This window comes from Chiloscyllium punctatum, chromosome 4 (genome assembly GCF_047496795.1).
Source record: "Chiloscyllium punctatum isolate Juve2018m chromosome 4, sChiPun1.3, whole genome shotgun sequence".
NCBI classification, from domain to species: domain Eukaryota; kingdom Metazoa; phylum Chordata; class Chondrichthyes; order Orectolobiformes; family Hemiscylliidae; genus Chiloscyllium; species Chiloscyllium punctatum.
Window position 1 is genome coordinate 131,125,012 of NC_092742.1, and position 26,602 is coordinate 131,151,613.

The following is a 26,602-nucleotide window of genomic DNA, read 5'->3' on the forward strand; positions in this document are numbered from 1 at the left end:
GAGGTTCACAAGGAGGAGGTATTAGAAATCCTGCAGAGTGTGAAAATAGATAAGTCCACTTGGTCGGATGGGATTTAGCCTGGGATCCTCTGGGAAGCCAGGGAGGAGGTTGCCGAGCCTTTGGCATTGATCTTTAAATCGTCATTGTCTACAGGAATAATGCCAGAAGACTGGAGAATATCAAATGTGGTTCCCCTGTTCAAGCAGGGGAGTAGAGACAACCCTTTTAATTATAGACCAGTGAGCCTTACTTCAGTTGTTGGTAATGTGTTGGAAAAGGTTATAAGAGATAGGATTTACAATCGTCTAGAAAATAATAATTTGATAATGGATAGTCAGCACGGTTTTGTGAAGGTTATGTCATGCCTTACAAACCGTATTGAGTTCTTTGAGAAGGTGACCAAACAGGTAGATGAGAGTTAACCAGTTGATGTGGCGTATATGGATTTCAGCATGGCGTTTGATAAGGTTCCCCACAGTAGGCTATTGTTCAAAATGCGGAGGAATGGGATTGTGGGAGATATCGCAGTTTGGATCAGCAATTGGCTTGCTGAAAGAAGACAGAGGGCGGTGGTTGATGGGAAATGTTCATCCTGGAGTCCAGTTACTAGTGATGTACCGCAAGGGTCGGTGTTAGGTCCACTGCTGTTCATCATTTTTATAAACGACCTGGATGAGGGAGTAGAAGGGTGGGTTAGTTAAATTGCAGACAACACTAAGGTCGGTGGAGTTGTGGATAGTGACGAAAGATGTTGGAGGTTACAGAGAGACATAGATAAGCTGCAGAGCTGGGCTGAGAGGTGGCAAATGGAGTTTAATGTGGACAAACGTGAGGGGATGCACTTTGGTCGGAGGAACAGGAATTCAAAGTACTGGGCTTATGATAAGATTCTTCGGAGTGTAGATGAGCAGAGAGATCTCGGTTTCCAGGTACACAGATCCTTGAAAGTTGCCACCCAGGTTGACTGTGTTGTTAAGAAGGCAGTAAAAGAGAGATCGAGTTCTGGAACCATGAGGTTATTCTACAGCTGTACAAAACTCTGGTGTGGCCGCACTTGGAGTATTGTGTACAGTTCTGGTCACCGTATTATAAGAAGTATGTGAAAGCTTTGGAAAGGGTGCAGAAGAGATTTACTAGGATCTTGCCTGTTATGGAGAGAAGGTCTTCCGAGGAAAATCTGAGGGACTTGAGGCTGTTTTCGTTGGAGAGAAGAACGTTGTGAGGTGACTCAATAGAGACATAAAGGATAATCAGAGGATTAGATAGGATGGACAGGGAGAGCCTTTTTCCAAGTGTGGTGACGGCGAGCACGAGGGGGCATAGCTTTAAATTGAGAGGTGACAGATATAGGACAGATGTCAGAGGTAGGTTCTTTAATCAGAGAGTAGCAAGGGTATGGAATACTTCGCCTGCAATGGTAGTAGATTCGCCAACTTTAAGTACATTTAAGTCGTCATTGGACAAACATATGGACGTACATGGCATAGTGTAGGTTAGATAGGCTTCAGATTGGTATGACAGATCAATGCAACATTGAGGGCTGAAGGGACTGTACTGCGCTGTAATGATCTATGTTCTATGAACACCCTGCCTACTGACCTTAAACGGATATATGCAAAAACGCACATGCATACACAACCCTCCACCACCACCCTGTCTCCTGCCAGTAAGCACATAGATACAGGAATACAGACAATACACTCTCCACCACCACCTGTGTCCTGCCTTTAAGCAGGTATATACACAAACACACAAACACGCACACATACACATCCCTAGACCACCACCCCGTTTCCTGCTGTTTATCAGATATACACAGAAACACACACGCACAACCCAACACCACCACACTCTCTCCAGCCCTTAAATACACAGAAACACGCACACATCCCTCTACCATCACCCTGTCTCCTGCCTTGAAAGAGATATACACAGAAACACACATACATACAGAATGCTCCACCGCCACCCTATTCCCTGCAATTAATCAGATATACACAGAAACAGACACACACACAACCCTCCACCACCACCAGTCTGTGTCCTGTCATTAAGCAGATACTTACAGAAAAACATACACATCCCTGCACCACCACCCTAACACCAGCATTAAACAGACAGACACAGTTAAAAAACCACACACACAGACAACCCTCCACCAACACTCTGTCTCCTGGCATTAAACAGATATACACAGACACATACACACACCCCTCTACCCCCGCCACCCTGTCTCCTACCATTTAACAGATATGCACAAAAACACACACACACAAACCTCCACCAACAACGTGTCTCCTACCAATAGGCACTTAGACACAGAAACACAGACATCTACCCTCCACCACCACCCTGTCTCCTGCCATTAAAAGGATATATGCACAAACACCCACATGCACAACACTCCATGAACACCCTGCCTCCTGCCATTGGACAGATATACACAACATCATACACACACCAACTGTCTCGTGCCATTATATAAATATACACATAAACACACACGCACACTCACTCAAACCTCCTTGACCACCCTGTCTCCTGTCATCAAACAGTTATGCACGGAAATATGCAGACACAAACTTCCACGAACACATTGCCTACTGCCCATAAACAGATATACGCAAAAACGCACATGCAAACACAATCCTCCACCACCACCCTATCTCCTGCAATTAAATAGGTATACGCAGAAACATACACACAAGCACAACATTCCATGACTAACGTGCCTCCTGCCATTGAGCAGATATATGCAGGAACACACAACCCTCCATGACCACCTTGTCTCCTGCCACTGAACAGATTTACATAGAAACACACACACCACCACCCTGTCTCCAGCCCTTAAATAGACATACACAGAATCACACGCACACCCCTCCAAAACAACCCTGTCTCCTGCCATTAAACAGATATATACAGAAACACACATACACAACCCTCCACCACCGCCCTGTTATCCTTCCATTGAGCGGATATACACAGAAATACACACACACAACCTTCGACCACCACCAGTCTGTCTCCTGTCATTAAGCAGATATATACAGAAAAACACACACAACCCTGCACCACCCCCCTACCACCGACCATTAATCAGACATAAACAGACAACACTCCATCAACACTCTATTTCCAGGCATTAAACAGATATGCACAGAATTGCCTGGCTGACAGAAGGCAGAGAGTGGCTGTAGATGGAAAATATTCTGCCTAGACAACAGTATTGAGTGGGATCTCCCAGGGCTCTGTACTTGTGCCTCTGCTCTTTGTAGTTTTTATAAATGACTTGGATGAGGAGGTTGAGGGAAGGGTTAGTAAATTTGCAGATGACACAAAGTTTGGAGGTGTCGGCGATAGTATAAAGGGCTACTGCAGGCTGCAGCGTGACATAGACAGAATGCAGAGCTGGGCTGAAAAATGGCAGATAAAGTTCAACTTGGATAAATGCGAAGTGATGCATGTTGGAAAGTGGAGCTCGAATGCTGAATATAGGATTAAAGACAGGATTCTTGGCAGTGTGGAGGAACAGAGGGATTTGGATGTGCAAGTCCAAAAATCCCTCAAAGTTGCCATACAAGTGGATAAGGTTGTTAAGAAAGCATATAGTGTTTTGGCTTTCATTAAGAGGGGGATAGAATTTCACAGCCATGAGGTTTTGCTGCAGCTCTACAAGTCCCTGGTGAGGCAATACTTGAAATATTGTGTCCAGTTCTGGTCGCCCTACTATAGGAAAGATACAGAGGCTTGGGAGAGGGTGCAAAGAAGGCTTACCACGATCCTGCTTGGACTGGAGGGCTTGCCTTATGAAAAAAAATGTTGAATAGGCTCGGACATCTCTCTGGAGAGAAGGAGGAAGAGAGGAGACCTGATAGAGGTGTACAAAATAATGAGAGGAATAGATAGAGTCAATAGCTACAGAATTTTCCCCAGGGCAATATTGACTGGTATGAGAACTCATAGTTTGAAGATATTAGGAGGAAGGTATAAAGGAGTTGTCAGAAGTAGTTTTTTTTAACACAAAGAACTGTGAATGTATGGAATGCGTTATCAGTGGTAGTGGTGGAAGCAGCGTTATTGGGGACATTTAAGCCACTTCTAGACTTGCACATGGATAGCAGTGAATTGAGGGGTGTGTAGGTTGTTACTATGTTTTACATCAGGATTAAATCTCGGCACAACATCGTGGATGTAAGGGCCCGTTCTGTGCTGTACTTTCTATGTTCTATGTTCTCTGACAAGGGTGAGTCGACCTCTCACCACCTAATGCCAACTGCAAACGATATTTAAAGACTTCATTCAGTTGCAAAGGTGTCAGCACTATAAGTATATTTTGGTCATTGTTGATTTTCTTTTCCTTGATGGGTTGAAGCTTACCGCACTTCCAACGCTACTGCTAAAACTGTTGTAAATATTTTACTCAAGGAGATTATTACCTGCTTTGGTATTTGATTTTGTCTACCTTCTGACAATGCCCCCTCTACCCCCATTTTATAGGAGATATTAATAAGAAATTATGCTCTCATTTTGGGATCCACCACCATCATGGTGCTTATTGCCCACAGGCTGCAGGCCTCGTGGAGCATGGTGACCAGAGTCTGAAAACTAAACTTACCAAATGGACTTCTGAGACAGTTCTTTCCAGGGTTAGGGTGGTGCCGCTGGTATTGTTCCACCTACAGTAAACTCCTGTGGGGAAAACTCGCTTGGCCTTTTCGAGCGCTCTCACTCTGTATGATCTGAATGATAAAGTGCACTGTATCTGATCCGCAGGACACACTGCAGAAATTATCCCATCCCAGCGGACTGCGGTGCCTCCATTGATGGAGCTGTCTCCATTGGTAGAGTATCATACAGTAACAGCGAATATCTTTTGATGTTATCCTCGAAGGTACTTGCTACAAAAAAGCTGAAGACTGCGGGAAACTGCTGTGATCAGCGCTAACACAGAGGCCCAGCGGGAACCTAGTGGGCCCATAAACCAGTAATCAATGTATAAAAAGGTTCTTATTTTTCGAAGAATCCGATTCAGACCATCATCTTAACATTACCTGGGGAGAAAATGGATGTGGGAGAGCGCACAGACTCAACTGGTTCCAGCATTTACAACCTTGGTCCGTGTGACAACAAAAGCAGAAACCTGGAACTGTTTATCTTGCTTCTGAAAAACAGTTTAGCAAATTTTTATGATCATAGATATTTCTTCCTGATGTTCATGTAATGATCTAGAGCAGAATACGGTTCCCTGAGTATGGTCTGACTTCTGGGTTATGGACTGTGATATTCTGCTCACATGATCAGAACACATGCAAAGAAATGACTCAGTCACAAGATCTGCTGAATCGGATTCCGTGAAGAACAGAAGCCGATGTGATGAAAAGAGCCATAAGAGTGGGAATGTAGCAAATTATTTTCCAGACTCGAGGAGAGTGCATAGTGCTGTTTCCAGGAGTCAATACCTGTACAAGTAGACTGAAACAGCCTTGGGTGTTATTGTACTGCATCTTTTTATAATGGTGCAAAAGCACGGAACTTTTGTATAGAGGGGATAACTGCAAAATCCTCAATGAGGCAAAACACACAAATGAGGTAAACAGCAAAGTAACCACACAATTTTGTGTTACGTCATGGGGTAAACTTGCCTGCTAAAATTTGCTCAAAATCGCTCTCTGTCTAATTCCTAAGACTGATATTCGAACAGTGAATGGTCTATGCCAACAAAAACTGCTCTGATCTCACAACTTCAGCATTTCATACGCCCCCTTATGTATGTCTGGCAATAGTAATTGAACCCTCACTGTATTACTTCAGCAAACGTAGAGAAGAAATAACTATAAGAACAACAGTCATGTATCTGACTGGGATTTGTCCCGATTCTGTTGCAACCAGTCGATTCAGCAGTAATTGAAATTGCTTCCACCTTTCCTGTGTCGGTAATAAGATTGCACAGCTTAGTGGAGAGTTTTCATGCATTGAATTGGAACCAGCATTCTTTCTAATGTTGAAATATCCAGCGATATAAAGACATGATGAAAGACACGAGCAGTGTTTACTGGACTATAAAAACGTTAGGAATGAAACGGCCATGATACCATGCCATTAGAAACGATGGAAATGAGGTTTACTTGGAGATAAAGCCACGAGAAACGAAAAGAGGGGGTTTAAAGGGATAGTGGCATAGATAAGGAATAATTCGGGAGAAATCAGGAAAGACTTAATTGCATGCGAAAAGAGGTTATGCAGCTGATGTGATCTTGTTAAGAGTAAGTACGAGGGAAATTTCCTCGTTTAGGTGAGTGGACACTAAAGGTTAGAACTTCAAACCCATCGGGCTACAATGTAGAAATTTAGAGCAGGCATTTTTTATTCTGATAGTTATTGAATTCGGAGATGAATTTTCAGAAATAGAATCATTTTTGGAGCTGAACCAAGAATATTTGAAAAGCGCGTGCAGGCAGACAAGGAGTGAATTAGATTAGATTAGATTAGATTATTTACAGTTTGGAAACAGGCCCTTCGGCCCAACAAGTCCACACTGACCCGCTGAACCACAATCCACCCAGACCTATTCCGCTACATGTAGCCCTGCTCCTAACACTACGGGCAAATTAAAACAGCGAATTCACCTAACCAGCACATTTTTGGACTGTGGGAGGAAACCAGAGCACCCGGAGGAAACCCACGCAGACATGGGGAGAATTAAACAGTGACAGTAATTCTGGGCTGCCTGGATGGGGATGAAAAATGGAAACATTATCGAATTGGTTAACATTCATTGGAAAGAAATTGCATAACACCTGCAACTGAAAATGTTAAGGATAAGAAGAGTTGGAAGGTGCAGAACCTCATTCAACTTGAAATATTATATGCTGTAAATGCACTGAGCTGTTTGGGTAAGCTCTACATTAAATGGATGTTGGTTAGCTCAGTCCGCTGACTAACTGGTTTATGAGAAAAGTGAGACCAAAGCGTGGGACTAATTTTCTCACTGCCTCAGGTTTCCACAAGGATCATCATCTCCCCCACTCACCTTATCAGTAACACTGTGGTGCCTCTAGTGAGCAAGATTTGGCCTGTCGATGTAAAACATCATTAGCGTTGCCATCTGTTATCTTGAACATTTGGTCATAATCAACCGAAAGGGGAGTGAGTCCATTTAATACACTTTTATCTCCGCTTGAAAAATCCTGCGTCAAGACTCAACCTTAATCCAGTTTGACCCTTTGTTCCTCCCAACAGCAAAACTACTTGCCCAGATCCTTTACCAGGTTTACTGACAACAGTCAAACTCCACAAAGAGATAAATCTAATCCTTTCGATTGGTTTAATGAGCTGTGCAGCTTATAGGAAATTGAATGATATGAAACGATTTTTACAGACTTTCCCATGATGCAATCCAGTGCTGGGTCAGCGATTTGAGGAAGGTCATTAAGCTAAAACTTCACTTCTGTTTCTCTACCCACAGATGGATATTCACCTGGGGAATATTTGCAGATTTTCCGTTAATAATTGGTGTATTTAACAAAGGCAAAACATTTCCCCACGTCAGAAACTGGAGTTTTCAAATAAGTGATACTTTACTCAACATTGTTTTCAACTGCGCTTCAGTCTGATGCTTCAATAATCCCTGGTCAATGTCAGTAACAGAATCTTTAGATAAGCATTGAACATACAACCTTACCATGTTATGCACCTTTACGTAATCGGTGCTGACCAATTGCGACTGGAGCCGCAGACAGTGAACCTGTCACTTGACCGACATGTACCTTGGGAAGTTTAACTCAACTGTTCTACTTTTGTTGTGATTATTACAGTCCCTACAATATGGAAACAGACCCTTCCGACGAAAAAGTCCACACTAACCCTCCGAAGAGTAACCCAACCAGAACCATTTCCCCTCTGACAAATGCACTATGGGCAATTTAGAATGACCAACTCACCTGACCTGCACAATCATTGGACTGTAGGAGGAAACTGGAACACGCGGAGAAAACCCACGCAGACACGGGAAGAATGTGCAAACTCCACACAGACAGTCCACCGAGGCTGGAATCGAACTTTGGACCCTGTCGAGGCAGCAGTACTAACCACTGAACCACAACACTGTGGGATCTTTAGTGGAGATGTGCTGCCCACTGGTACCTCAGTCACTCACCCTGCTTCATTTCCCTGAACAGTCTTGTTCAGAAATTAAACCTAAGGCAGACAAGGTGAAACTGTCATGAATCTGTGATTATTGAACTTCACGAAAAGGATACAAAAGGGACACAAAAAATGTGAAAAATAGACAACATCGAAAAATGGGTTTCCGTTGGTTCCTGCGTTGTTTACAGACAATGTTACATTGCCACTCTCGCTGGGCTTTCCTTTGGATCAGCTTCAATCGGCACAGAATTCGAATCAATGAAACTTCATCAACTTCCTTCTGAAAGTTCATACAGGTAACAGGAAACATATTGCATTCTTTAATAATCTTCACCATTCCTACATCCAAGAACACGTTGCACAGTTTGCATGAATATTGAAGATGTAAGAATGTTATGCAATAATAAAAATTCAATTACAGTTTAAATCGTAAAGTAGGTAGAATGCACAGAAAGTCTCAGGATGTCAGAAATTCATGTGACCAGAACTGCAGCCCACCAGAGTGGAAATCTGTCCCGGAATCCCAATATCCACACGTTTGCTTACTCCATTTGCCCAGTTGGAAACCAGTGTGAAGGAGCATGAAGTCTGACAGAGCGCCTGAGAGAATCTTTCACTGTCTAATCTAAAGCCGCAATAGGAGCTGTCTGTTCTGGCTGTGAAAGCGGTGGGGTAAAGGGGAGCACCTTGATATTCCATAGTGTCGATTCACATTGCCCTCACCACGTTAATTTTGAAAACCTTATGTAAGAAACAGCACAGAATGAGAGGAACAGAGGGAGGCTATTCCAAACACGTGTCCTACCCGCCGTATGATATCATAATGGCTGGCTAAACACGTCAATGTCTTTCCCCAGCTCATTCACAACAACCTGTCACACAACGGGATAAAGACATTTAAGCAATCGACAATTTCTGTGCAACTTTGAGAGGGAAATGTGTTTACAGACCGTGGGTTTCTGAACGTAGTTTACAGGTTTTGCGGGTGAGCATCTGATTCTGGTCTGATCATGACTCCGTAAAAACTCACAACCAAGAAGGTAAGGAATTTCCTCTGGTTAGTACCAGGGACGAGAACTCCAGACGACAGGAATTGGCGATGAAACAGCACAACAATCAGCTGAAAACTGAACTCAACTCCAATTCTGGTGAGGTTCAAACCAACAAACTTTGAATAGCAAAGTCACCAAATTTGTAGCAATCTAACACACTTTTCATTTCGCCAGAGAGCTGCAGTCACCACAATTCTACTGCACCCAAAGTTGTGGTTGTCGTGGAGAAAATGTCAACAATCACCAGGAGATGCAGAGAGTATTTCAAGAAGTAAATCTTTTACTTGCAAACAAAAACCGTGACTTTCAGAATACAAATGCTTGAATCCCCCTGAACCTCAGGGTCCATGGCATACAGTCACAGAGTCATTGAGATATGCAGCATGGAAACAGAACCTGCTGTCCAACCTGTCCATGCCGACCAGATATCCCAACCAAATCTCGTCCCACCTGCCAGCAACTGGCCCATATTCCTCCAAACCCTTCCTATTCACAAGCCTCTTAAATGTTACAATTGTACCAGCCTCGACCACATCATCTGGCAACTCATTCCATTCACGTACCACCCTCTGTGTGAAAAAGTTGTCCCTTAGGTCTCTTTTTTAATCATTCCCCTCTCAAACTAAATCTATGCCCTATAGTTCTGAACTCCCCGACCCAAGGAAAAGACTTTGTCTATTTATAATGTCCATGCTCCTCTTAATTTTGTAAACCGCTATAAGGTCACCCCTCAGCCTTCGACGCTTAAGTGAAAACAGCCCTACCCTCAGCCTCTTCCTATACCTCAAATTCCAACCCTGGAAATATTCTTGTAAATCTTTCTGAACCCTTCCAACTTTCACAACATCTTTCCAATAGGCAGGAGACCAGAATTGCACGCAATATTCCAACAGTGGTCTAACCAATGCCCTGTACAGCCGCAACATGACCTCCCAACTCCTGTCCTCAACAGTCTGACCAAAAAAGGAAAGCATGTCAAACGCCTTCTACACTATCTTATCTACCTGCGACTCCACTTTCAAGGAGCTATGAACCTGCACTCCAAGGTCGCTTTGTTCAGCAACACTCCCTCGGACCTTACCATTAAGTGTATAAGTCCTGCTAAGATTTGCTTTCCCAAAGTGCAGCACCTCACATGTACCTGAATGAAACTCCATCACTTCTTAAATTTTCTTTAATCATGTTTTTTATTAGCTTATCAGAATGCCCAACTGTGTTAGTCAGAATTACCTCACTCTAGCTATACAATAAAACAATAGTGTTAGTTCCCATTATCGTTCTACTTCTGCCACTATGGGTTTTCATAATTCTACTTAATATTATTCGACTGTCACTATTAGGTATTCTACTGCCACCTGTGCTACAATGAACTTCCATCCCAGACGAACCTGTCATGATTAGATACTTAGCTACCCCATTTATCACAATGTTTCCCTGTTCCAAGCTGACTCTACTAACTACTGATGAGATATTTAATGTCATATATTTCCATCTACAAGCGTCTCAAGCAAGCTGACTGAACCATCAATTAATTATTTAAAGTCATGTCCTTAGCATGTATTGTCACGGCTTGTCCCAAACTGCCATGATGATATTGAGTAGGCGAAGCTGACTTTACTAATTATTATTATCTCAGCCTGCAATTTTAACCTTTCAGCCCGGTGTGACTCTGCTAATTGGTGTAAGAACATTCCACTATTCTTATCCCATCCTGCCACACTGGCTCCATCCTGCCCCAGTAACATTTAGACGAGTGCAAAATTCCGCAGACCCCTTGTAACAGATCGCGAGTAGTTTCCATTTCTTTACCCTTCCCATGCTTTCATGCTCTGTATTTTCTGTACAGTGTTCGGTTCTTTCATCAGACATCTGTTTAACTTCACCCCACTTTCCAGTACCTGGCCCATATTCATGTGTGCGCTAGCTTCTCAAGTATTCCGCTAAATACTCCTGAAATGTTTTGCTGACTCATACCATTACCACATGATCACACAGTGAATTCCAAATAAACAACACTCTAAGAGTGAAAACGTTCTTCCTAAATCTCGTCCGAGCACCCTCTCCCTTGTGTTTATCGGAGATCCCTGGTTGTTAACTCTTCCCATAAGAAGTTTGTTCCTATCACACATACCGATCCCCTTAATGTCCACCTTAATCACTTCCTCACTCAGCTTTCTCCGCTCTCAGATGAAGCGCCTGAGCAGAGCTCGTCTATCTTCGCCACGGCGATAGTGTCGTGCTGGAAAAGTACAGCAGGTCAGGCAGCATCCGAGGTGCGGGAGAATCACCGTTTCTGGCATAAGTCTTTCATCAGGAATGAATCTTGTTGGTTGGGGCAGGGAGATAAATGGGAGGGGGTAGGAGTTGGGTGCAAGGGAGCTGGGAAAGAGAATGGTGGATCGAGGCAGGGGAGGAGGTGATATATCAGACAGGCAGAGATTTATGGGTCCGGAGGTTGGTGCTGAGTTTGATGCTTCAGACTGTAATAATGTGGGGCGAAGGGAAATGAGGAAGCCGTCGAAATGCACATTTTTCCCATGTGGTTGCAGGGTCCCAAGGCAGAATATGAGGCGTTCATCTTCCAGGCGTCAGGTGGTAACGGTTTTGTGGTGGCTTATGCCCGAAACGTCGGTTGTCCTGCTCTGCACTTCACATGACAGAATAGATGTGAATATCAAAGACTAAAAAAGGGACAAAGACTTATAGATACAGAGTTAATGGAATTAGACACAGTGCATACAGAAACCATCTGGCCAGTTGAGTCTGCATTGTTCAGTGGAAGACATTCACACTGCCCCACTCTATCTTTCTAAATCCGCATTTATGATCCACCTACGAAAATAGAAGTTGCTCCAAAAGCTCAGCGAGTCAGGCAGCATCAGTGGATTAAAAACATTGCGAATTAAAAACAGTTCCGAGGAAGGGTCTGTTGACCTGAAACGGTCGTTCTGTTTTCCCCGAGCTGCAATTCTGTCTTTTGACTCTGATTTACAACACTTATAGTCCATTTAGATTTTGTTTGCCATTGACCTGAATTCCACACAAGGAAACTCACAAGGGAGAGAGCGAGCATGAGACTGCAAATTCCGCACAGTCAGTCAAACAAGTCTGGAATCGATTGCGGGTTTCTGGCGTGGAAGGTGCAGTTCTACCCACCGAGCCCTCCCAATATGCAAGCATTCATCCTGGAGGCAAATTGAACCGGATCTCACGCAGCGACAGGCGGTGGTACTATCTGGGAATTTTATGCAAAAAGAAGCCGATTTGGTATTGCTGGAAATTAACATTCGCTTAACTATTCGAACACTTTTTAAAATCACTTGGCCTATAGCCTCGTCTGATTTGGCATCACAAAATTCACATCTGAATACTTCTGAAAGTTATGAGGATTTCTGCCTCTCCAACCTTTGCATGCACTGAGTTCCAGATTTCAACTAACCGTTGTTTAAAAACATTTGTCTGACCATTCGCTGAAATCTTTCCTCTTGTATCCTTAAGTCTATGCCACCCTCCCTTCCCCCCGTGATGGACCTCACCATCAAATAGAAAGGTTTATTTCAGTCTACACCATCCATTTTCCTGATTATTTTGCACATCTCTATCATGTCTCCTCTCAATTTCTTCTGCTATAAGAAAGACACCTCCAGACAATCCAATTTCTCTTTATAATTAAAACTCTTCCACCCAGACAATATCCTGGTAAATCTGTCCTGCATCATTTCCAGTGCTATCATATCCGTGGTATCATGCGAATTGCAGAACTGCACGCAATAGGCTAGATAGAGCCAAATGAGCAAGTGAAATAAATGATGTAGAAGTCCACAGAAAGAGATACTTTCAAATAAATTTTCTTTTCCTCACTGCTACCCTGTGTCCTTTTCCAGACCCTGATGTTCCAATAATCTCTGGTCCATGTTGTAAAATCTGCCACATGAGAAATGATCTCACAACCACGGTATCAAAATGGAATGATTCGTTTGAAAGTGGTTCTTATATGATGGTACAGAGGCGCATGAAATGCCAAAGCTGGGAGTGTTCCTGGTCAAACGCAGGGAGGAAGGGCATATTTGTCGCCGTTTGTTAGATTATTAAGATATAACAGCAACATTAACCCGCACTGCAGATTGGCTCAGCTGAAGCGTGCTGGATTCTTCAGCGAGAGGTCGATTAATTGAAAGCATTCTCTGAAAATTTCCTTAGCAATGTGCTGTTTTGTTACTTTGACAGTAAGAGTTGTTTTTGATCACATCGTCTCCAAATCAGCCTTTTGCTGCCAGTAAACAATCCAATCCAGCATACATCACTTTTATTCCGACACAACCGCATGTCATATTCGAATTCCCTCTGTGATAATTGGAATTGACAAATGTCATTCTCTGAGATGTAGCAATGTAGCATGAAGTTGGTAGTGTTGTGAACACAGAACAACAGAGAAAACAGAAAATTTACAGCTCAAGAACAGACCCTTTGGACGTCTAAGCCTGAGCTGATCTACTGCCTAAACCTATCACTAAATTCCAAACCAACTGTATCCTTCTGCGCTCCATCAACTCATGCATCTGTCCAGACGCACCTGAAATGAATCTACCGTGCTTGCCTCGACTACCTCTGCTGGCAACACTATACAAGTACTTACCACCCTCTTTGTAAAATACTTCCAACGTCGAACTCTCTTAAACTTTTCACCTCTCACCTTGTACGTGTGACATCTCATTATTGAATCTCTTACCTTGGGAAGAAGCTTATCTCTATCCATCCTGGCTATACCCTTCATGATTTTGTAGACGTCAATTAGGTCACCCTCAATCTCGTCTTCTTTAATGAAAACAAACATTACCTACTCAACCTCTCTTCAGAGCTAACACCTTCCATACCAGGCAACATCCTCATAAACCTTCTCTGCATTCTTTCATAAACGTGCACATCGTTTTGTTAATTTGGCGGCTAGAATAGTACACAGCATTCCAAATGCGGTTGAACCAAAATCTTGAACAATTTTAGCATGCCAGCTCTTATGCTCAATGCCCCGTCCGGTGAAGGCAAGCACGTCATATGCCTTCTTGTCCACTCAATCCACCTATGCAGCTACATTTAGGGTACAAAGGATATGAACTCCCAGAGTGCTCTGCTCATCAACTTTACCCAAGGCTCTTCCGTTTACAGTATACTTAGCTCGAGAATTAGACTTCCCAAAATGCATTACCTCACATTTGCCTGGATTCAACTCCATCTGCCAATTCTCCGCTCAACTTTCCGTCCATCCATATTCTCCTTCATTCTTTGACACTCCCCTATGATTTCTGCTACTCCACCAATCTTCGTGTCATCTGCAAATGTAATGGCAATATTTGGGCCAGCAACACTTGGAAAATGGAGCATGGCAGCTGATAGTAATTAGATTTGATGAATAAAATCTGGCATATAAACCCGCTCAGAGGAAGAGTGACAAAAATTTTTAATTTGCTGATCACCCATTCGTTCATTTCCCTTCAAAAGGGACATCTGCCATCCTTAACAAGACCAGCCAAAATATATGTCTCCAGCCGCACAATAGTACGCTTCACCAATAAATTCCCTCTGACTCAGGTCAAGGAGAGTCAGGATGCACAACAAATGCTGTTCAGACGATGATGGTCACACTCCGTGGGAGAATAAGGAAGGAGAAAAAAGATGCATGGATGACGGGGATAATTGAGAGTCGTCTCAGCGTGGACTCAAAGTCAACTGCTTATCCAAACTAAACAGACACAAGGATACCCACGCCACAATGAAGTCAGGTCCATGCGGTCGGGATCTGCAGAAAGGGATTCAATTACCTGCTGAAGTGTAAACTCACTTGCTCAGTCACAACTTGGACAGGTTATTCACCACTCCCACATGTGAGAAGGAATCAGTCAGGTGACCAACCTGCAGAGTCACCATCAGGTTTACAAATGACAGCAAGGGTCCGATTCTGCTGTTATTTCAGGTCTTCATCCCATCCAAAAACGAACCAGGTTTGGATGCCTGTTTCCAGTGGAGTACCACTGTTTCCTGATGTAGATCGATAATTCAAACTTAGTTGCAGGAGTCATGGTTTAGACGTTTACAGCAGATACGACAATTGGTTGTATAGTTGACTATGATGAATAATTTTAGGGACCGCAGGGATGTAACAATCAGGTAGAAAGTGAAAATGGTGAATGTAACTGAATGCAGACCAATAAGTGGTAATGAATTTGGGGAGTTGAAACAATAACAGTGGCGGTTCTGAGTGGTGTACAGGAACAAAGAGATGTTGGAGTGGACATTCACAGATCTCTGAAGATTGTTGGACAGGGAGGTCAGTTGTTCAAGAGCGTTCAAAGTTTGGGAGAAGATTAGTAGCTCGGGTGCTCGTTGTTGTGGTTCTGTTCACCGAGGTGGGAATTTGTCTTGCAAACGTTTCGTCCCCTATCTAGGTGACATCCTCAGTGCTTGGGAGCCTCCTGTGAAGCGCTTCTGTGCTGTTTCCTCCGGCATTTATAGTGGCCTGTCTCTGCCGCTTCCGGTTGTCAGTTCGAGCTGTCCGCTGTCGTGGCCAGTATATTGGGTCCAGGTCGATGTGTTTGTTGATAGAGTCTGTTTATGAGTGCCATGACTCTAGGAATTCCCTGGCTGTTCTCTGTTTTGCTTGCCCGATAATGGTAGTGTTGTCCCAGTCGAATTCATGTTGCTCACCAATAGGATAAACAACACACTACAAAAAAAACGGACAGATAACCAGGTCTGACCCTCAAAGAATGAAACCTGAAAGCAACAACACCCCCAGATTCTATGGACTACCCAAAGTGTACAAACCAGACATCCCACTCAGACCCATAGTATCACTACCAGGGACACCATCACACAAACTGGCCAAAGAACTACAGCAGAAACTGAAACACCTGATCAGCGGATCCAGACAATCTATACAATCGACACAGGAATTCTTGGACATCATCAGAAATATACACATAGACAAGGAAGAAACTATGGTCTCATTCGATGTAACAGCACTGTTCACCTCCATCGATAAAACCCTAGCCAAAGAAACAATTCCCAAGCTGCTGGACAGACATAACAGACAACAGGACGTTGAACCTATCAACAAAGACGGCATACTTAAACTACTGGACTTGTGCCTCACAACACACTTCACATTCAACAACCAAATATACGAAAAAATCAACGGAACACCCATGGGCTCACCGATCTCTGGACTCATAGCAGAAGCAGTAATGCAAAGGTTAGAACAAACAGTCTTACCACAAATTCAACCCAAACTCTGGGTCAGATACGTGGATGACACCTTTGTAATAATTAAAAACACAGAAATAGAGAACATACACCAGATCATCAACGCCACACTCACAGGAATCTGATTCACTGGACAGGAAGAAAAGGACAACCAACTCCCATTCCTAAACGTGATGGTACAGAGCACACCGAACGGAGAATTCAGCACAAAGGTTTACAGGAACGCCACACACACAGACCAAGTCCTAAACTATGAAAGCAACCACCCCAACACTCACAAACAAAGTTGCATCAGGACACTATGCAAAAGGGCCACAACACACTGCAGCACACCTGAACTACAAAAAGAGGAAGAGGAACACCTATACAAGGTATTCGCCAAAAACGGATGCCCTCGCAATTTCATCAACAGATGCCTAAGGGAGAGACAACGGAACGAGGACATGCTGCAACCCAAAGGACTAGCCACACTACCATACATCAGGAGTATTTCTGAACTGACAGCCACACTACTGCGACCACTAGGACTCACAACAGCACACAAACCAACAGCCACGCTCAGACAACAACTCACCAGAACAAAGGACCCGATACCCAACATGAGCAAAATTAATGTAGTGTAAAAAATCCCATGCAAGGACTGCACAAAACACTACATCGGACAAACAGGAAGACAGTTAACGATCCGTATACACGAACACCAACTATCTACGAAACGACACGACCAGCTATCCTTAGTAGCCACACACACAGACGACAAGCCACATGGATTCGACTGGGACAACACAACATTATAGGGCAAGTCAAACAGAGAACAGCCAGGGAATTCCTAGAGAGGTGGCACTCATCCACAGACTCTATCAACAAACACATCGACCTGGACCCAATATACCGGCCACTACAGTGGACAGCTCGAACTGACAACCGGAAGCGGTAGAGACAGGCCACTATAAATGCCGGAGGAAACAGCACAGAAGCACTTCACAGGAGGCTCCCAAGCACTGAGGATGTCACCTAGATAGGGCACGAAACGTTTGCAAGACAAATTCCCAGCTGTTCAAGAGGGTTTTTGGATATTTTCTATTGTTGACAACAGGCTGAGGATGATATTCGATATTTAACAAGCGCCTGTTTAGGTAACAACCAAAGGAATGTGCACAAGTCTGGTCAATGCAATAGTCAATTTTAAAAAAAAATGTATGATAAAAGGTGGAGGGCTGACGTATAACTTTTACCATCAAGACCGCTTCATCACTCAATGAATGTATCACTGATTCCTCTCCAAGGCATGCTGATATGTTCCTTGAACGGTAATTTGCAAATGGTGACGTTTCAGTGCATCTTCAAACTTGTATTATAGTCGGTAAAGTTTTTGAACATTGAAGGTTCTGTCAACAAAACCTGGACGACGTACTCCAGCGAATCTTCTCGGTGGTGCTGCATTTGTGCCTTAGCAATTAAGGGAATAAATATTCAGGTCTTGAAGAATGTACAGTTAAGTGACTGCATTGTCGTGGAGGGTGTCCAGTTCCTTCAGTGGTATTAAAGCTGCACCCACCTAGGCAAAATGGAGAGAGTTCTGTTAAAAATCTAATTTGTCTGTTGCGGACAACGTAGCCTTCAAGGAGACAAGAATTGAGTTAATAATCAAACAAAGTCGACTAACGGACATGTTATTGTAGTCAACTTCTTTATATGGGCGGTCAGGTTCCATTTCTCCTAAATACTAGCTCCCAGGACGATTACACGGAGGAATTCAGTTACAATGACGCCATTGAATGTCAATCGATTATGATTAGATTCTCATTTGTCAGAGTTATCATTGCTGCATTTGTTCCTTCTGTGGATCAATCCGATTTCAATCGCTTTCTGATTTCAAGTTCCAATTCCCATCTGCGCCTGAAATTTCAACCCGTTCCTTCGCCGAAATTTCTCCACATATCTTATAACTTCGGAAGGATGTTGTAAGGGCCAGCAGAGATTTACAAACATGTTGCTAACTCTGTATAAAATGGAGCTTCGTGGAATGATTGGTTAGGCTGGGATTATTCTCCCTGAAACGAAGGAGGTGGAGGGGAGCTCTATAATCACATAATAACATTTCTTAACGTTCAATATTCACTGGATCTTGACAGGGTAGATACAGGCAGGTGGCTTGCCCTATGGTGTGAGGACAGCACCAATCGACATGAACACAGAATTACATATTGCCTATTTAATTCAGAAATGATGAGTAATTTCTTTGCTCAGGGGCCAGAAAGTCTGTGGCATTTTTGTGGCACCCATTGCTGAGGTTGAGTTACTGGGTATTTTCAAACTGTGCCAAATAGTTAATCAGAAAGATGATGAAACTTTGTCGAGGTAAGTGAGCAGAATCGAGTTGAAGATTATCAGATCAACCATGAGTTCGTTGAATGGTGGGGCAGACTCGATGGGCTGAGTGGCATACTTCCACTTTGTTTAACATTTGTTATAACACGTTATTTTATTCACAAGTTCAGAATTGTGAGGGGATGGGCTGAAGTGACAGGAAAAGTTTATTAAACAGATCAGACAGATCAGGAACAAGACTCATAAACTCAGGAAGAAGAAATGTGCTGTGGCCTGTGTGCAACAAATGACACTGGGCACAGCACAGGTGGCCGTGTACAGAAGCTGTGATTGCTGAAGAAAGTTGGTAGACCTTATACAGTTGGCAAGTCAGTAATCACGCTGGATGATGGATCGTTGTATGATTCACACACAGCAGATATTTGTGGAAGAATGAAAGGTTTGTTTCATTGGAGAAGCTTTGTGCAGTTCCGATTGCGAGTGACTGTTTGAAATACTGATCAGATCATTGTGTGAAGTGTTTGGTTAAAATACTCATGAACAACCCCACTGGATAAACTTGTGCTCCCGATCTCTTGTTATCTGTTTCTCTTTCTTTCGATGTAACTTCACAGAAAGACAAGATGGAATGTGGGGCAGAAAGAAAAATGCGTTCTATCTTATTACAACAATTTAATGCACAATTGAATAGAATGACTGCTCTCGCTCTTCATTTCAACTTTAATGTGGTGTCGATTGCTCGTCAATCTCCCGTGCATTGAAGGGCAGAACATGATTCCCGACCCAGTGTATACAAGAGGTGTGACGTGCAATGAAAAACTGATTGAGCAGTTTGTGAAGTTAGCAACCAGAGTGTGACTCGAATCCGTGAATGTGGAGCACAACAGTATAATAACCCATCACCATAATCGGTCGGTCTCCTCAGCACATTTTGTAGAGCGGTGGCATGTGACCTCATCAGGTTGCATGCAGTGAATGTCATGGATGAGAAATTTCCAGAGCGGAATCGAATCCACGCCAATGTGTTTCTGCTTTCACCAGAATTATAAAGACAGCAAATTCCAATAAATAGCCATGCTGGTCAGAATGAATAGCTGTCATTGATACATTCTGAGTCAGAACTGTGTCAGAATCAAACAGAAAACAAGACTTTTAAGTCATATTCTCACCTTCATTTGACTCATAATTTCTTCTGTCACTTTCTCTCTCACGTGGTGAAGCAGCCATGGAGAGAGAAATAAAGGAGATGTTGTGGCTCAATGGCCTTTCTAATATGGCTGAACCTGAATTGGATTAAACTGCAAGAAACGCTGTTTGTTTGTTTCATTTTAATTTTGCTGCAATCTGACAATGTTCATTGCAATATCGCAAGTGAATTAGATTTTTCTCATTTGAACGATTAATGTTGTATTCAAATATGCTCCGACTTTATTTCAGCTTAATGAGAATACTTCTTAGAAAGGCAAAGGGTTAAAGTGCAGTTTTGTTGCTTGTTACTTTGGCAGATTTCACCGAGTCTTAAATGGACCAAACATCATGGTGTTTGTCCTCACATCTTTAATGATTAAAGCACGCAGTCGATCTCCAAGCAACTTGTCACTTCCTATTCATTATGTAATATCTTCCCATCGCAATAAAAAAAATCCACTCAGTTCCATTTACAATGCTTGAAGTTGAATATTATGCCAAATCTTTCAAAACTTAGAGTTTTGGAATCGAATCTTATTCAGCTGCACATCTTCACGAAATGTCTTTACATTTAAAGTCAACCAAATTCGACATTGTTTCCCTGCAACTTCCGACCGACTACACCCCACTCCTACTCCTTTAACTAGCCACACGCTGTCGCTTTCCTTGTGAAATTTATTCGTTGTATTTCACCAAATGTGCCTTTTCAAATATTTTAAAAAACAGATTCTCGAAGTGACAGCCATCCTGTTCTCATCATTTCTTTGTCCTTCAAAGGTTTTATTCAAAGGATTTGAATGCCTGACATCTAGAAGTTTACTTCCTTGAAAGAGGGAATTTTCCACCCATTTACTCTGTCCAAACATTTCTTGACCGGAAAAAAACCCACTAAGTCTTCCTTGCTTCAGCGATAACTGTTCTCAATTTTCCAAGAAGACAAGTGAATAAAATCTCATCCTCAGTAGACCTCGCCAGCATCTTCTCTAATGGCTTTACACCCCAGTAAACACCATCATTATCCTCTCCGATAGAATCATAGAATCCTACAGTGTAGAAAGAGCATTTCAGTCAATCGAGCCGGTGCCGACTCTCTGCAGGTCATCTCACCCAGACCAAGCTCCCCTCCCTATTCCCGTATATTTCACCTGAGGAAGAGTGAGCGCTCCCCCCCTTATGATTTCAAATAAACCCGTTGGACTATACCTGTCGTACTGTGACTTCTGGCCTTTTTCCCCGCGTTACCCATGGCTAATTCACCTAACTTACTTAATTCATTCCCTGGACACGAGAGGGCAATTTAACTTTGCCAATCAACCTAACCCTCCGACCGAACAGCAGTGCAAATTACTGACACAATGTTCCATCAAAGTGAGCAATTGCTGTATCATTGTTTAATGGCTGTATACCCTGGTAACTCAGTCTCATCAAAGCAAATCAACCGAAATTCAATGTATTGAAACACTACTCTGTCCATTACACTGCAATCATATTGAATGTTTATATGCCGTTTCTTTCTCACCTTCCTGCTTCCAGTAAACACTTCAATCCAGTATGAGTCTGTCAAATGCTTTTCATTCCAACACAGATACAATGTACAGTTTTCTGAAGTCACGTGTTTGCACTTTCACTGACACTCTGCCTCCCTGAGAGCTGCAGCCCTTCCCCACACTGAGTCAGGCAGCACAGTACGTCCTGTGACATGCACCATCGAGAATGGAAGGACAGGTATCAATGCCCGCACTTGGGAATGGAGTGACAGTTTTACAACATTTGCACTGTCCCCAGCGGAGAATTGAGCCCTGTGATAGGCGGAGACACCAACCATTATACGACCGAGGACAAGAGTGTCAAAGGAGGCCCTTCAGCCAATTGTGGCCACACTTGTCAAAAACAACTGCCTAATGAACTGAATCGCATTTCTCAATGCTTATCCCACAGCCCTATATGTCTTGGCATCGGAAGTTTACATCTGAATATTTATTCAGGTTATAAGGGTTTTTGCCGCTCTGAACAATGCAGGCAGTGTATTCAAAATTCCAACCACCAACTGGCTGATAAAGTTTTTTGCACATCTTCCAAACCTTCCTGCCTTTCTCCTTAAATCTCTGGCCCCTGCCGATCGATCCCTCCGTCAATGGGAAACTCGTTCAGTCAAATCTGTCCATGCCCTAACTCATTCATGACTTCTCTACATCTCCTTTACACTGCGACAAAGAGTCCACTCTGTCCTGTCTTTCTTCACAACTGAAACTCTTCATCCCAAACAACATCCTGGTAAATATCTCCTGCAATGTTCTCAGTATGATGACATCCCTACTATAATGTGACTTGCAAAACTGCACACAACACTCTTGCTTGAGCCTAATGAGTATTTGTTTTAAAACTTCTGTATTAGTATGAGGGCGATTCTGGCTAAGCAGAATTGATTACCCATTCCGAATTGCCCAGAGGGCCGTTTCAGACTCAAGCATATTGCTTTGAGTCTGAAGTCAAATGCAGTTCAGACCAAGTAAGGATAGCAGATTCCATCCTGAAATGACATCAGTAAACCAGATGTATATTTTTCAACAATTGTCAATGGATCTGTAGTAGTCATTAGATTCTTCATTGCAGATATTTGCTGAATCCAAATTTTATAATCTGGAATGATGGGACTCAAGCCCGAGTACCCAGACTATTACCTGGGTCTCTGGATTATCAGTCCTATGAAATTACCGTGAGACCAACGCAGAAAGCCACAAAAGCTGGTCTTTTCCAATAAAATCTTTTTTCCCTAAAACTGCCCTGGGTCATTTCCATGGGCCTGACGCTCCAATTGTCTTTGGCCTATGTCAGTAAAAACTGCTACATGGGGATTGATTTCACAACCGCGGTATCCAAATGGATCAACTTGTTTGGAGGTCCCGATGGTGAAGTTGGGACACATTCACCTAACAACAGTGACTGCAGCAGGAGTACAGGCAGAACAGCATCAATGTAATTGGAAGTGATATAATGTTCATTGCCTCAGAGAAATAGGAAGAGGGACGGAAAGGAGGTTTAATGATCGTGGGAAGGAGAGGAATCTCCGACAACGGGTGTGCTTGAATTCTGATATATGAAACGCAGAGATGTGAGAGAGCGAAATTTGAAAGGAAAGCAATTAATTTATTACCGTGTGTCATAAATAAGGACAACGGAGAGAAACCTTAGTGCTATGATTTCGATTCGAACCGACGTTGTTGTCGTCACAGTGCAAAATACAGACAACCACGATCACAGACCAATATACTTGCAAGCAGCAATAAGTATAGTAGCAGAGGATATGTTCGGAAGGCATAGGTGAGCATGCGGTCCTTCTATGATGGTATGTAAGCGCAAGAAATTCCTCAGTTGATTGTGTTCCTACTCAAGGGAATGGTTTTCCCGGTTTATACTATCATGGCGATTTACGGTGCATCTTGCTAAGACAGCTGAATGGCGCAACTGGAGCATGTTGAGCCCTTAAGTTTGCAGTGGTGGGCTTAAAAGATGTTTTTTGCTATTTGGATCTGTTTCCAACACTGGCGGTGGCAGCTGCATTTGCTTGCATCAGTTCAGTATCAGTTTCTTCCACACAGTAAAGGCTTCAACCTGGAGAAGGTGGTGTTGGAGTGATATTTCAAACTTGTCATCCTTGGCGACTGGGACATGGAAACGGTTATGTTTAAGTTCGACAAATAAAACTTGGAATGCTAGCCTGACCTCAGGAACAGAGATCATGACTTTAATTTCCTGAAATCCCATTCATTCTTGTCCTTTTTTCAGGGGATTCTACCATCTTTAACCAGTCCTACCTACGAGAGTCTCCACTACCAGAACAACATTAGCTGACCCTTAATTCAAGAATACCCACTGTGTGGGGAAGCAGGCTAGTCGACTTCCAGTCCACACGGTCCCACCAGACCCCAAGGTATTTCCTTTCCCATAAGCCTGAATTTCTCCATTGCTGTTTCCTGTAACCGGCACATCTTTGGTCAGAGGGAGGAATAAAAACTCAAACACAGAGAGAATGTGCAAACTGCCCACAGACAGACACCCGAGGCTGGGATCGCACCCGGATGTGTGGTGCAGCCAGGCAGCAATGAACAAGGGGCGAAGAATAATTGTTGTCCTGACCAGTGATATTCACACCCTGTGGGTGAATGAGAAACAAGGAAAACACATTCATGACATGGACAACAGGATTTGTATGTGTGTGGACACAATATAAAGGAATGTTCACCCTGAGTAGAAGAAATTAAGCCGATACCACAGAGAAAGCAGTGAAATGTGGGAACTGTTGGAAGGGAGTCAATTAGCAACTGAAATGGAAACTCATTTAATCAGTAACACTGGGGACAGACCGTTCACCAGTCCCGTGATGGGAAAGGTTCACTGAGCAAATCAACCTCCGGAGCCTCCAGCAGGATTACATATCTCATCAGGTGATCAATTTTGCTGTCAATGCGGCTGTTAAGCCCAACCAACAGCCTGCTCTATAGCGTCAGTCAGAGAGTCATACAGCATTAAAACAGGCCCAACCAATCCATGCTGAACATTCTGCCAAACTAATCCATTCCCGTCTGCCTCCTTCTGTACCCGCGGAGAGGAAATAGTTTTATCACTGCATCGTTAATCTAAACTCTCAGGTAATATTTTGGGGACAAAGTTTTCAGAAATGGCATGACAGATGGTGGAGTGTGAATTCAATAAATACCTTGGATTAAAGAGTGTCGTGATGACCTGAATCAGTTGTGTAGAAAATCCCATCAGATTCACTCATCAGTTCGGGAAGCAAACTGCCATAGTCATGTGTTCTGTCCCACATGAGATTCAAGATGCGTAATATTGTGGTTGACACTAAACTGTCCTCTGAGAAATAACTGATGTACTCGGCTTGAATGAATAGATATAATTTTTAAAATTCCACTTTGCCATTCATGTATGGATCCATTTGTGCTTTAAATGTTGCAAATGTTTCCTCATCCATCACATCCTCAGGAAGTTAATTGCATGCGTAAAAAACCCTCTCAAGAAAAATGCCTCACCTGTCTTTTTTTTAAAATCTCTTTTACTCTGAAACATAAGCCGTTTTGTCTTGAAATCCTCCTCCTTGAAAAAGTCAGCTGTCATTAACTCTAACTTACCTCTCAATAAGTCATAAACTTCTATCAGGTCGCCGCTCAAACCCCTATTCTAGAGTGAAAACAGTCTCAACTAGGAGAAAGTGAGAACTGCAGATGAGAGATCAGAGTCGACAGTGTTGTGCTGGGAAAGCACAGCAGGTCAGGCAGCATCTGAGGAGCAGGCGAATCAACATTTCGGGCAAGATCCTGATGAACGACACTTGCGCGAAAAGTTGATTCTCCTGCTCCTCGCATGCTGCCTTACCTGCTGTGGATTTCCAGCACCCCAATCTCGAATCTGAAAATAGTCTCAGCCTATCCAGCTTTTCATTATATCTCAAACCTTCCTCACATGGCAACATGTATGTAGAACCTGCTCCAGCTGAATAATATCATTTCTACAATTTCTACAATTGGGCGACGAGAACTGGACATAATGTTCCAGAAGAGGCCTCCTCAATGTCCTGCAAAACTTCAACATAACGTCCCAACTCCTATACACAAAGGAGAAGAATGCCAAATGCCTTTTAATCATCTGGTCTATATGCGATGCAAACTGCAAGGAATTATGTACCTTCACCCCTAGCCTCCGTGTTCTCTAACACTACCTAAAAGCCCTTATCACTAACTATATCAGCCCTACACGTTTTGTTGTACCAAAATGCAATACCTTCCGTTTATCCAAGTTGAACTCCATGTTACATTTTTCAGTCCAACGACTCATTGGATGAAGATCCTTTTGAATCTCAGATAATCTTCCTCACTGTCTACAATTCTCGTGTCGCCTGCAAACCTTCGCAGCATGCCTGCTGTGAGGTCCACTGTTTTCTCATGGAGATCAATGATTCATATTTACTTGTAGTGGCCGTGATCCAGCAGTGTGCAAATCATACAACAGTTAGTCATGCAATTAACCATGAGGAAGAAGGTTGCAGACTGCAGGGAGATACCAAACAATTGGGGAAAAAAATTGTGAAAGAAATTCATTCCACGTAATTGGGTGATAGTGAAGCAAAGTCAAACTTCAAACCTGCCGCCCACGCTCCAGTTGTGGCACTCAGCTGTCTCCGCAAGATTCACTGTAGATTGTTATGTCATTAAAAACGGGAACAAATTTTCCCTTCTGCCCTGCCTTTGACCAGGAGTACTTCCAATCTCTAAATTCCTTGCGCCTCTAAACCGTCATAGAAGTACCGTACATTGTCCGTTCGTGTCACTGGAGACATCGAGTATCTCTGCGACCTCATTCCCATCCCGATTTCCAGATGAATCTTCGCGACTGCGCCACTCAGTTCCTCTGATTCTGGGGCTGGTATTTGGGACTATGTGGCAGCAGTGGTTACTGCCTTGTGTAGGGAATCTGGTGAAGTAGCTGATGTTAAACTGCATTGCTATTGATGCATACATTTCAACAAAACCTGCACTGTCCCCGGAGTCTTTGATGTTTTGGTGAAATCTATTTATCTCAGCCTTAAGTATATTAATGATGGAATGACCAT